At 37.6% G+C, this 12327-nt stretch overlaps 1 long non-coding RNA gene across 2 annotated transcripts; it reads right to left on the reverse strand.

The window, feature by feature from the left end:
• Positions 1 to 347: 347 nt before the first annotated feature.
• LOC123250533 lies at positions 348 to 11681 on the reverse strand. Of its 2 annotated transcripts, none has more exons than XR_006506404.1 (4): positions 11595 to 11681; positions 8959 to 9074; positions 6045 to 6125; positions 348 to 855 (listed from the first exon to the last, which is right to left on the reverse strand). It is a non-coding gene; the product is annotated as an uncharacterized LOC123250533 (long non-coding RNA). The 2 variants fall into 2 exon arrangements; XR_006506405.1 differs by lacking the exon at positions 11595 to 11681 and adding an exon at positions 11527 to 11553.
• Between the last annotated feature and the right edge of the window lie 646 nt (positions 11682 to 12327).

A 12327-nucleotide genomic window follows, 5' to 3' on the forward strand; every position in this document is an offset into this window, starting at 1 on the left:
CATTTATCACATAGTTTGGAACTTTAAAGGCTATCTCATCCAATCTCTTTATTCTGTAGATAGGGAAACCAAGGCTCATAAGTTTAAATGACTTGCTTGAGTCACACTGATAGTAAGTACAAGGATTGGAACCCAAGCCTTCTGGCTCCAAATCCAGTGAGGGTACTTTTATATTACAGTATCTCTTTGTACTGTGTAATGTAATATAATAATAATTATTATATAAAACAAAAATATTATATATAATAATATAATAATGTACTATATAATGTAACATAAAAAGTAGCATCTATATCTTGTTATATCTCTATTTAATGATAGTAAGAGACAATGATTCCCTCAGACTTTTTCATAATAGTCTTGAAGTTTGGGTAGATGTACAGAAGATACTGTCACAGGATATTTCTTCACAGTCTCCAGAATACCAAAAGCCAGAAAGAGATGAAGCTCCTCTCTAATACTTGACCAACTGATCCACATGGGTCATACATGGTAAGGAAAGATGTGCTCAACTGAATCAGCACAATATCTTCAATAGACATCCTTGTTGAGTATCCTTCTCCTACTATGACTAATTTCCTTTTGTTAACTTTTGGATCTTCTATGAATGTTTTGTAATCCCAGTCCCAAAGCTCACTGGTATGGAACTCTCTCCTTATTAGCAGAGATCAATGTCCTGTGCTTGCACGAGGTTGCTGAGTTGTGGTGAGCAGGAGTGAAGAAAGTGTCTTCAGACTCTTGGGTCTCTTCGGATCTCTTTGGATGCCACACTTGCTCCTGGTGCTGTTGGCTTCTGCCATCAAGCAGGAAGATGGGAGATGCTAACCTCACTCCAGGTTACTAAAGGAAAAGACTCTGAGAGGAAGTCAAAAGAATGGTTAACCTTCTCCATGATTTACCTGTTTCCACCTTGCTACATTAGAGACATCAGAGTGCCTCCCCTTGGATGAGATCGAAGACTTTCTTTGGGTGTTATTTGGTATATATTCCCATATGTATATCTTCTCTGATTTTGCTCTCTTTTTTTAAATTACCTTGGATAAATAGGATTCTTGGCTTTACCTACTATATGTGTTCATTATGGTACTGGGATTTGGAGAGAAAGGGATCAAACCTTAGATATAAAGCTTGAGAGAATCCTCTTTCCTGTTCCTCCCCCATTAATGAAACAGTGATCATGGTAGGATGAATCTGAAAGCCACTTCCCTTATCCTAACAGTATTAAAGAAAGCAGATACTATAATTCTAGCCCAGTAGCCTTCTCTTTGAGAAGAGGAGAGTGTCCAAGCCATCTACTCCCAACCTCTTGCCTCCCCTTCTAGCAGGAATTAAAATCTCTCTTTTAGAAGAGTAGGGAAAAAGAGGGTTGAGATGCCTATTCTGTTTCCCTTTAAACCACAGAGCAGCACCCTATTTCATTCCATTCTAATATTATGCTTAAATTTCCAGGGGACACGCTGAGGTAGGTCTTTCATCTTAGATGAGGTTATAATGTAAATTCCAAGCAGTGGTGTGCTGATAAACCTTCAAGAAGTGGAGGGGAGTGTATACACCACACATTTTTAAGTTTCATTTGCATTATTAGCATTTTCTCCATTACTTTCTTAAGTCATCAGCAACCTCTACAAAGCAATAAATGAAGCCCTGATTTGTGGTATTTCTGATTTCTGAGGTAGACATGCCCACATGGAATATTTAACAACTAGTTCTCATGAGCCAGTTCAAGGTAGCTCCAGCATACCTCCAATTACAATCTAGCCATGTCTACCTATCATGTGCAACTCTTGTCCGTGACTTCCTATAAACCCAACAGCATAGATCTACTAACTATGTAGGGGTTTGCTCTGGATCTTTTGACATTGTATGTACATCATGGGAATTCAAAGGCTGCCTATCAATTATCCTTTGCTTTTTTTATATGACCAATCTAACTTCTTTTCAGGTTATACAGCTCTTCTTTTCCTATCTAGTTATTCCTATATCTGTGGACTGTTTAGTCAATTTTGTCTCCAAGTCTAGACAACAGATATTAGTCATCCACTGGGTTTTTCCTGTGTGAATAGTTGGGCTGAATTCCTTTGAGTTATGATGGATCCACTTTAGGAAGTTCTGCAGTGTTCTGGGGATTGATATAATCAGCACATCATTTGCAAACAGGAATATCTAAAGAATCTAATCATCTATGAGGGAATCCCTCTTCATTTAGACTCCAAACTGGATAGCCTCTAAGAGAGTAGCAAATGTTACTTGTTGAACATATATCCTTTTTTTTTTTTTGATGCCCACTTGCTATATTAGTAATCAGAGGACCATTGAGCAAGGGTATCTCTGTTATTTTATATTGTAAGAATTCTTGAATGATCTTGAAATATGCATGGGAGATGCCACGTTGGAGTGAATTATCTCAATTTTAAATAGTGTGGCATCATCTCAGTTTTACATAAGAGGAAGTGATTTGCCCACGGTCAAAAGATGACAAACAGTCCTTAAACCCAGGTCTTCAAGTTCCAAGACAGACACTTTTCCTCCCCACCAAGGATTAGTAGCCCTTTTTTCTTCAAAGACTTCTTTGGCAATTGGATAAAACCTATTAACCCCTCTCAAAGTAATATTTTTAAATGCATTAAAGTAAAATTTAGTAAATTACAAGGGAAATCAATTATATTGAAATCATTATCAACATTAAAAAATAGTTCATGGACTCTAAGTTAAGGCCGTCTGCTAGTCTGTACTGTGCTACCCACATTGAATTCATTACATAATCAGTGAATCTGATTTGAAAATTAGGATCCCTATGTTTTGTTCATCTTCTGTAGGAATAATATCCTGGGAGAAGGCAGAGAAAAGCTCAAGTATCCCAGAGTGCTCCAAGGAAGAAGCTAAGTAGAGAAATCATCGCCATCAAAAACTATTTCTGGTATTTTGTGCCTGATCATGTGCAGGGTTATACTAGGTCAGGGTTAGTCAGGGCTTTTGCCAGTTATCATTTGTGATGAGTCAGTCACAAACCTGTGCCAAATAGACACTTCAGAGAAATAAACAGGAAGTGAAAAAGAGTCACTTGCCTTTGCTTTTGCCTGTTTTCAAATATTGCAAATCATCATTTTGGTTATTATATGGTGAATGTACAATATTATTCTAATAATATTTTTTGCTGAAGAAGACCAATTTTTCATCCTATATTCATCTGACCTATTCTACAATTTGACGTTATTCAGCACCTTCCATGAGATAATATTCGTAAAGCACTTAGAGCAACACCTGGCACATAATAAATATCTAAAAACACTTTTGGCTGACTGATTGATAATGTGCTCGACACTAACCTAAGTGCTCAAGATTCAAAAAGAAGAAATGACTCAGGTGCTGCCCTCTTGGGCTTCCAGTCCAATGAAGGAACATAATTGAATATACATAAATAAGTATGTTACAGAATAGGATGTAATAAAGACAAAGGAAAGTTCTAGGCAAAATGCTATTAAAAAAACAAACAACTTTAAGAGAGGAATGATTTTCTATGCATTTGACATCAGACATCAGAATCCCTTGGAGGTTCACTTTCTCGCCTCACCCTAAAGATAGAGACCTGAAGGAGTCAGCAGATTCAGGAAGTATAACCCTTTGTGATAGGGAAAATTCCGCTTATGAACTCTACAAAGGCATCAAGCCTTGGAAACCAGAAGAAAGCTCCACCTCAGAATTTCATGAAAACTCCACAAGAAAAGTATTCTCAGTGTCAGAACTAGTGAGGTAGCCCTTTCCTACTAATGTTCCCTCTGTGTGTGATTCACTACTTTTGTGTTTTGTTTAAACTTACTCTTAGGAGAATAGATCCCTGGTTTGCAGGGGAATATTTTGTTCTAATCATTCTTACTATATTATCTTAGTAAATATCTTTGCTAAAAGCTACTGGCTGATAACCAATGGGAAGCTCATTTGTGGGGGCTTCTGAGTGATAGTACTGAAAACCAATCCCTTCAGAGTTATCTCTACGATCCAAAAGATAGCAGTAGTTAATAGCTCTCTAGAGAACTAACATTTGAATGTAACTGTCCAGTTGGGTGAAGGACATACTACATATAAATAATAATATTTTACTAATTATGAATAACTGATTATTATAATAATTACATTACTAATTAAGTTAAAAATTAATAATAATTAAACACCAACCAAGTAAAATCTAGGTAATTTGAGGGAGGAGGTACCAGCTATTGGGAGCAGAAGGTTGAGGAGGAAGCTAAAGAAGAACTAGGAAAGATTTCATATAGAAAGTGGGCTCTTCTATACATCTGCTTCTTCCAAAGTCTGTCTCTCTCTATATATACATGTCTGGAGTTGGTCCCCACGTAATTCAGGCACTCAAAGTCAATATGAAGAAGGAAGAATGTCTCTTTTACAAAGTTTTCAGACTAACTTGTCCTTTACTCAGTCAAGCAGGAGCTGTGTCTGCATTCTCTTCATCTAGCCAAAATCATTCTCCTTAGGCAACACATAGCACAGGGATGCCCCTTTCACTCCCAGATTGTCTGGGAATGGAAATGACAATTTATTTGAACCCTCCTGTATAACAAAGAAAAAGAGCTGAGCAAAACCAACTGATGAAATGATAGTAGATGCATTATTCCAAACCTTTGGAAGGAAAAGTAGAAAGTATTGAATTGTTTGTTCTCTGTGGCCCATTTTGGTCATTTCCATTATTCTTTTTCGCTGAGTAAAACTCCACAAGTAGAAACTATAGGGAGCCAACTGAGTTCAAATAGCATTATCTTGGGAAAGATTATGGGCTTCACCTACGTAACAAAGCCTTTCTCTGTTCTTTATTCAGAACTGACCTGTGGATTGTTTTGTTTAACATCTTCATTCATGGAGAAGTCTGTTTAGACATCTACCTTTGCGACATGGCATATTACCACTTTTCAAACACTTCCCTTTTCTCAGATCAGTGTCATTTCCCATGGTGCCTCTTATTCCCTTGACTCTGCTGAAGCAATTGAATTTCATCTGAATAAATTCCCAGGATTTTCTGGGCTTTCCTTGTAGGTTTAGGAAAGGCCATGAATTCTATGTGGTCTTTTCTATTGTCCTTGGTTATTTGGAATGTGCTTAAGGTCAAGAGTACTGTTTATTTGCACAATGTCATATACTGTACAGTTCAGTACACCCTTAAAGCTCTTTGTAATAATACTCTGGAATATAAGCTTTCATCTCTGAAATAGAATTAAGTTTCTGGATCTTCCCTTTGAAAAAGTCACCCTCAAAATGCAATGTACTGCATCTCCAGCCTGTTGAGTTTGGCAGGTAGCAGATAAAATTTTGGAGGCTAGGAGTGATGCCAATAAAAAATCGTTCCTTCTGTGCAGAGAGAACCTCAGCTGGGATAAAATTCTTAATGCATTCTCCTTCCTCTGGAGACTCAGAGCTCTACCCACGACGAAAAACAAAGTCCTTCCTAAAGGATAATTTTTTTTTCTTAAAAATATGTGATTTAGTTATAGACAGAAAAGACAATATTGTCCAATGATCAGCTGTGAAAACTTGGCTACTCTCAGCAGTGCAGTGATCTGGGACAATTCTGAAAGACTTAAGGCAGGGAATGTTATCCACCTCCAGAGAAAAAGCTGTTGGTGTGGGATGGATGCTGATGAAAGAATATTGTCTTCCACACCAGTGGATTTCTGATTTTATTTTGGGGTTCTGGTTCTGTATAAATGTGCTGTTATGACAATGACTAATATGGAAGTATGGTTTGTATGATGATACCTGTATGGCCCAGATCAAATCTCTGAGCAGGGGAAGGAAGATGGTTTGGAGCTTATAATTTTGGGAAAGCATATGCTGAAGATTGTTATTATATGTAATTGGGAAAATAAAATATCTTTGAATTAAAAATATATATTTAGTTTATTAATTTATCAGCATAGCTGATCTTTGCTATATTAAGGTTTCATGAGAAAAATGTCTGTGACACGAACAGTCACCTTAATGAGAAAATTGGATCACCATAATCAGTTATCTCAATCCATCATTTACTGAGTACCTACCATGCATGTCCCACTGTTCCAGGGGCCAGTGTAGGGTATGGAAGTTTAAGACATGATCTCTGCTTTCAAGGGGGTTCCAGCCTAGTTAAAGAGATAAAGACCATATGTAAAGCAGACAAGGTTCAAATCATTGGACTTGATAGTGATCTGCTATTAACAACTTCAAACTAACATCTTCTATAAAATACTTAGGAATTCCAATACCCTCTAAGTTACCCAAATAAGATTTTTGCTGAAAGGCTCTGATCAGCATCAGTGAAAGGAATATTCATATCAATGATATGGCAGATCTGATGGAGTCCCAGAAGAAGTCCAGTGTACAAAAATCACCCTCAAAGATAAATTACAGGGCAGCTGGATGGCTCGGTGCATGGCGATGGGAGTTCCAGGTTTCAAATCTAACCTCAGACACTTCCTAGCTGTGTGACCCTGGGCAAGTCACTTAACTCCAACTGTCTATCCCTTACCACTTTTCTTCCTTGAAGCTGATACTTATTCTAAGATGGAAGGTAAGAGGGGTTTTTGTTTGTGTGTTTGTTTAAGAAAGATAAATTACAATGATACAACTACATCCTACAAGGTTTTTGTCTTTTGGTCTATGATTTCATCAGAATAGGAAACTTCTTGTGTGGGAACTCCCTCTCTCAAGGCGTGTGGAAGTTATAGTCTTAGAACACCAGTTCTCGAAATATGGCTTACAGACCCTTGAGAGTCTCTGAGACCCTTTTAGGGGATCTGTGAAGTCAAAACAATTTTCATAATAATACTAAAACATCATTGTTCATAAAAGTATTCTTCCTTTTTCCAACTAAATGTTTGTTTAGACCAGATTTCTTCCATATACTTCTTCAGGGGAAAAGGGGAAGCCACTGAGCATTTATTTAGCACCTACTTAATGCCAGGCACTGGGCTAAATGTTTTTTACAAACATTATCTCATTTTATCTTTATAAAAACCTTGAGTGGTAGAAATTATTGTCTCATTTTACACTTGAAGAAACAGAGGCAGACTGAGGCTAATGGACTTATCACAAAGCTAGTAAGTATCTGAGGCCCAATTTGAACCCAAGTCTTCCTGACTCTAGGTCCAGCACTCCATCCACTGCACCATCTAGCCATTGTTTTCATAGATTCTAAAACAACATATTGCAATAGATTGACTGCAGAAGCAGATGGGAAAATAGAGCTGTCGTCCTTTAAATTAGACATTAAAGAGATTTATAAAAAATGTAAAACAATGATCCTCCTCCCTAAATTTTTTTGTTTCAATGAATATAGTTATTTTTCATTAAAAATTAGGTTTACAAGTGATGAGTTTATTATTATTTTAAGTGAATTAATAAATAAATATTTCAAAATTTTAACAGTTTTTTTAGTATATATCAACAGATCTAATTCACATAAGCAAAAGCTCTTAGGAGTCTCCAGTAATTTTTAAGAGTATTGATGGTCCTGAGTTGAGCTATCTTGAAAAGTTTTCTGGGGCCCTGAGAAGTTAAGTAATTTGCCAATGATCAATATAGGTAGCATATGCATCAGAGGGAGACTTGAACTCAGTCTTTCTGAATCCAATGGCAATCTTCTATCTTCTATGCCACACTGTTTCACAAATTCTTTTATTACACTTAAAATAGGTTTCAATGAACAATGTGGGGGGCGGGGGGGGGGGGTGGGAAGAGTCATCACTAACCACCTGGATCTTCCTCTTCCCTGAAGTCTGCCAACTCTAGCCTCCTAGATAAAAGGGCAGCCCTGGCCATGAACACCACCTAGGTGAGGTGGTCTTAACTTATTTTTTTTTTAATCATATGGATCCCTTTGTTGGTCTGATGAACCTATGGGCTCCTTTTTTTCAGAACAATGTTTTTGAATGCATAAAATAAAATATTGAAGATTAGGGAAAATAAAGGGGCAATCATTTCTCATCCAAGTACATAGACCCCCTGAAATCTACTCATAATTTCAACTTAAGAACCCCAAATCTAGATGCAGTTTAGAGAAAAGCATCCTCTTTTTCTATCGCCAGGTCTATCATTTCCATTCTAAAAGTCATTATCTCTCTAAATTAATTAAATAAATAAATTTAAAAAAAAATAAAAGTGATTATCTCATCCTGTTGCAAGAGTACTGTCTTGAGATAATATTTGTAAATGAATCCTTAGCACGTTGCCTGGCACATGTTGTTGTTGAGTTATTTTTCAATAATGTTTGATTCTTCATGAACCCATTTAGGGTTTTCTTAACAAAGAAACTGAAGTGATTTGCCAGTTCCTTCTCCAACTCATTTTACATGTGGAAATTAAGGCAAACAGAAGTTAAGTGATTTGCCCTGGATCACATAGCTAGTAAGTATCTTGGGCAAGATTTGAACTTGGGAAGATGAGTTTTTCTGACTCCAGGTCCAGCACTTTATCCACTGCACCACCTAGCTACCCAGCCTTGCACATAGCAGGCACTCAATAGATGTTTTATTCTTTTCTTCCTTGCTTTCAGACTTGATGTGCTGAAAGATTTGAATTAATGCTCAAGCACCTGGGAGATATAATACCCAAAGAGAACTTGGGATTGACACCTGCCTCTCCCACTCCCATTTTCAGGTAAAATAAGGCAGTTGAATTATCTGATCTCAAAGGTCTTTCTAGTTCTGAATTCTTTAAAGATTCAAGGTTTCAGATTCACAGAAATTTGTTACACCAAAATAGGCTGGCCATAGCAGGGATGAATTCCCAGAATGAAATGCATTGGTAGACCACAAAAAAAAAATTGGAATAATGAAATTGACTTCCTAAATATGGGTCTTAAAAAAAAATTACCTATCAGAGAACATGCTCTGCAGCTCCAAATGAATGGTATTCTCACCCCATGTGATGTCATCCTTTCCTAATTGTTTCACTCTGGGTTATTGATTGACTTACTTTATGAATAGTCCTGTCGCTGAGGATGGGCCAGCATTAAGGCAAAGGATTTTCCAGGAGGGCTCAAAATAGGTTTGGTTGAAACCACATCATCATGTCTAATAAATTTCCAGTGTCTACAAAAAATACAAAAGCATGAACGATAATATAATACATGGAAATCGTTTTCTCTGGAAGGATACATTCTATGGTTGGCCTGGAATTAAAAGCTTAAACATGTGTCCCTCAAAAAAGTCAAAATTATTTTTTGAAAAGAGAGTTGCTGCTTGGTAGTTTTAGAAGAAATTATGGTGTGTGATGGTTATTAGTGAGTCTGTTTCAAAAGGATCTCTTTCCAGAGCTGTTAAAGAATATCCTCCATCCTCCGCGTTCGTTCAAGATAAAGGTAGTTTGTTCAAGCAATCTCATTATTATTAAGCATTTTACATTGTTAATGTCCTCTGCCATCATTCATTAGTCATTTCTCAGAACAGCCCTGTGGGGGATCACAGAAACTCCATTTACAAAAGAACCAGATGTACACTGCAGCACTGATCCTCAGGCACTATCCACCAACCCCACCCAAGTATGGCGGTCAGGGTCTCACCTAGGGCTGCACACTAATCCATTTATTTCTGTCCAAGATTTCTTTGTATGTCTGAACACACCAAAATCCATTGGGATTATGAGTGGGAAAATAGACCATTCCCAAAGTTACTATCTTGTAAATAGCCTGAGATTTACTAAAACTGAGTTGCTATATTTCAGGTTTGCAACTTAACTCTTAATTATTATCACATCTATTCTCCTTCCATGAAAAGCTAATTAGGTTTTGTGATCACTACATAAAACCACAGAAATATTTCTGAAACATTTCCCTTTGGCTAGAAATGACATTGCTCCACAGAAAAATGAGTTTGACTCACTTCAACACTATTATAAAGCTTGCTACATGGCAGAATCAAGAAGTTATAGCTGGGAGAGAAGCTTAGAGAACAGCTCATCTAATTCCATTATCTTGCAGAATATGAAGCTAGAATTTGAATGATTTTCCCATTGTTGTACAAGTAGTAAAAGAGCTGGAATTTAAACCCAAGTTGTCTATGCCAAATCTTCTGGTTTTTCCCATTATGGTTCTACTTTTAGCTGCCATGACTTCCCAAAATATACAAAGAGCTTCATGATATTTAAGGTGGAATGATCATAACTCAACAAAAAATAAAGTAGGAAACTATCAATGGAAGGATGGGGAAACAAATTCTTGTGCATGGATATAATGGAATATCACTGGGCTAGAAGAAATGATGGAAGAAATGGATGAAGGGAATATCCAGGAATACATATATGAGCTGATACAGATTGATGAACATAGAACAAGGGAAACAATGTACAACACTGAAAAGCAAAACAACTATGAAGGACTTCAAAACTATGCTAAACTTAATAACAAGCCACTATTCCAGAAGTCTGATGATAAACCTCTTTTCCCATCTCTTTGCAGAGAGGTGGAGGAGAAGAACAAAATAGGATAGACACTTTCCAAGACATAACCCATGGGTGGATTTGTTTTGTGCATCAAGGGAGAGTTTTAGCCTTATTTATGAGGAAAGAATAGAGTTTGGATGGTATTAATAGTGAAGTGAAAGAAAAGGACATCTATGGATTATTTAAAAAACAAGCAGAAGAGAGCAAAAGGAAGTTCAAAAGGGGATACAGATCAATAGAGCAGTGTTGGAACTACCATATTAAATTTGAATTATACAAAAGGAAAGAAGGAAGGGAGGAAGGAAGGAAGAGAGAAGAAAGGAGAGAAAGAGGGATGGAGAGAAGGAAAAAACATGGAAACAGAAACAGAGAAAGAGGCAAAATTAGGAAAGAAGGAAGGAAAAAAGGAAAGGAGGGAGGAAGGAAAAAAGGAAAGGAGAGAGGAAGGAAAAAAGCAAGGAAGGGAAAAGAAAGGAAAGATGAAGGGACAGAGGGAAGGAAAAATAGAAAGAAAAAGAGAAAGAAGAGAGGGAAGGAAAGAAGGAAGAGAGGGAGGGAGGGAGGAAAGAAAACACAATTTGTACACAGTGGGTGAAAAATAAGCTGTGCATAACAGAATTTGCAGTATCAAATACAATTCACTTTTTTGTTTATGTATTGAAATGTTCATGTTTACTGATATTTATTAAGTTCATAATAAAAAAAGAATTTTTCTGAAGTTCAGACTTCAGATACAATGTTTAGTATGTAGTTATGCACAGAGCAATTGGAAATGTCCTCCATTCTGTAATAACCTGCCCTCTTATTTAATTAATATCCCTACTCAGAAACAACTTTCCCTTTCAAGGGAGAAGCAGGAGGGTTGGACATGTCCAACTCATCCAACAGGAGATTTTCTGAAAGTCGAAGAAATGGTTATGGTTTTACATGAGGCCAGTTTACCAAAAATTCCCATCTAAGCTAATAAATGTCCTGCTCTCCCAGGCAGTGATACACTTTCCCCTGTCTTCCACCCAACCATCACATACTATAGTTCTGTCCCACTGCACACATAGACACACATGTAGGTAGCTGCTGTCTGTAATCACAAGCCATCCTCAGTACCTTTGTGGCTGAGAGAGGGAGTCTCCCTCCATCCTGCCTACAGAAACCCATCCTGCCCCTCAGCTTACAAGCTTCACAGGACATGATTCTCCATACAAATCTCCCAAGGTTTGTCTCCATTCTCTCTAGCAGTTGGATCTTGTTGTCCTCAAGTCCTTAGGGAAAATGGGTTCTCCTTTTCCCCCCCACCAAGGGGAGACAAATGAGGAGAGCTGCTGGACTGAAGGTTCCTGACATTCTCCCTGCCACTACAGACTCATTCTGAGGGCTGTCTTGGGTGGCAGGTGGAGTTATAATTATAGATTAGGAAAGAGCCAAATCAGCAGCTGCTGCTTGCTGCCTGGTGCCAATGAGAACTGACATCAGTGGGCCCTTGGCATAAACAGGGCTCCGAAGGTGGAAAAAAACATTTTAACCCCTGTGCTTGTCAGTCCACTCAGTGGCCACCCAACAGAACACAAAATCCTGACTGGGGGTCACATACAAAGCCACAGCTCTGACCTGAGGAAGCCTTTTCCCAGTGGAAGCTTGGAGTTAGAGAATTTCTTCCTGTTTGGATTGCCAAACCAAAGAAACAGGTTAGTGTAAACCGTGTGTGCCTGATGCACTTGTCTGATCTCCACTGTATGTGATCTTGGTCTTTCAGACAGGGAAGAAGTCAACAAGATCAAAACAGAAGGGCAGACATGATGGCTGGTTGAGTGAGAGTTGTTTACACCGTAATAAGCAAATTGTGAAAACTTATTTTGTCATGTTCTTGTAATAATAACAGAAGCATTTTTAAAAGTATTCACTAACTAG

The sequence above is a fragment of the Gracilinanus agilis genome, chromosome 5 (genome assembly GCF_016433145.1).
Source record: "Gracilinanus agilis isolate LMUSP501 chromosome 5, AgileGrace, whole genome shotgun sequence".
Classification (NCBI taxonomy): Eukaryota; Metazoa; Chordata; class Mammalia; order Didelphimorphia; family Didelphidae; genus Gracilinanus; species Gracilinanus agilis.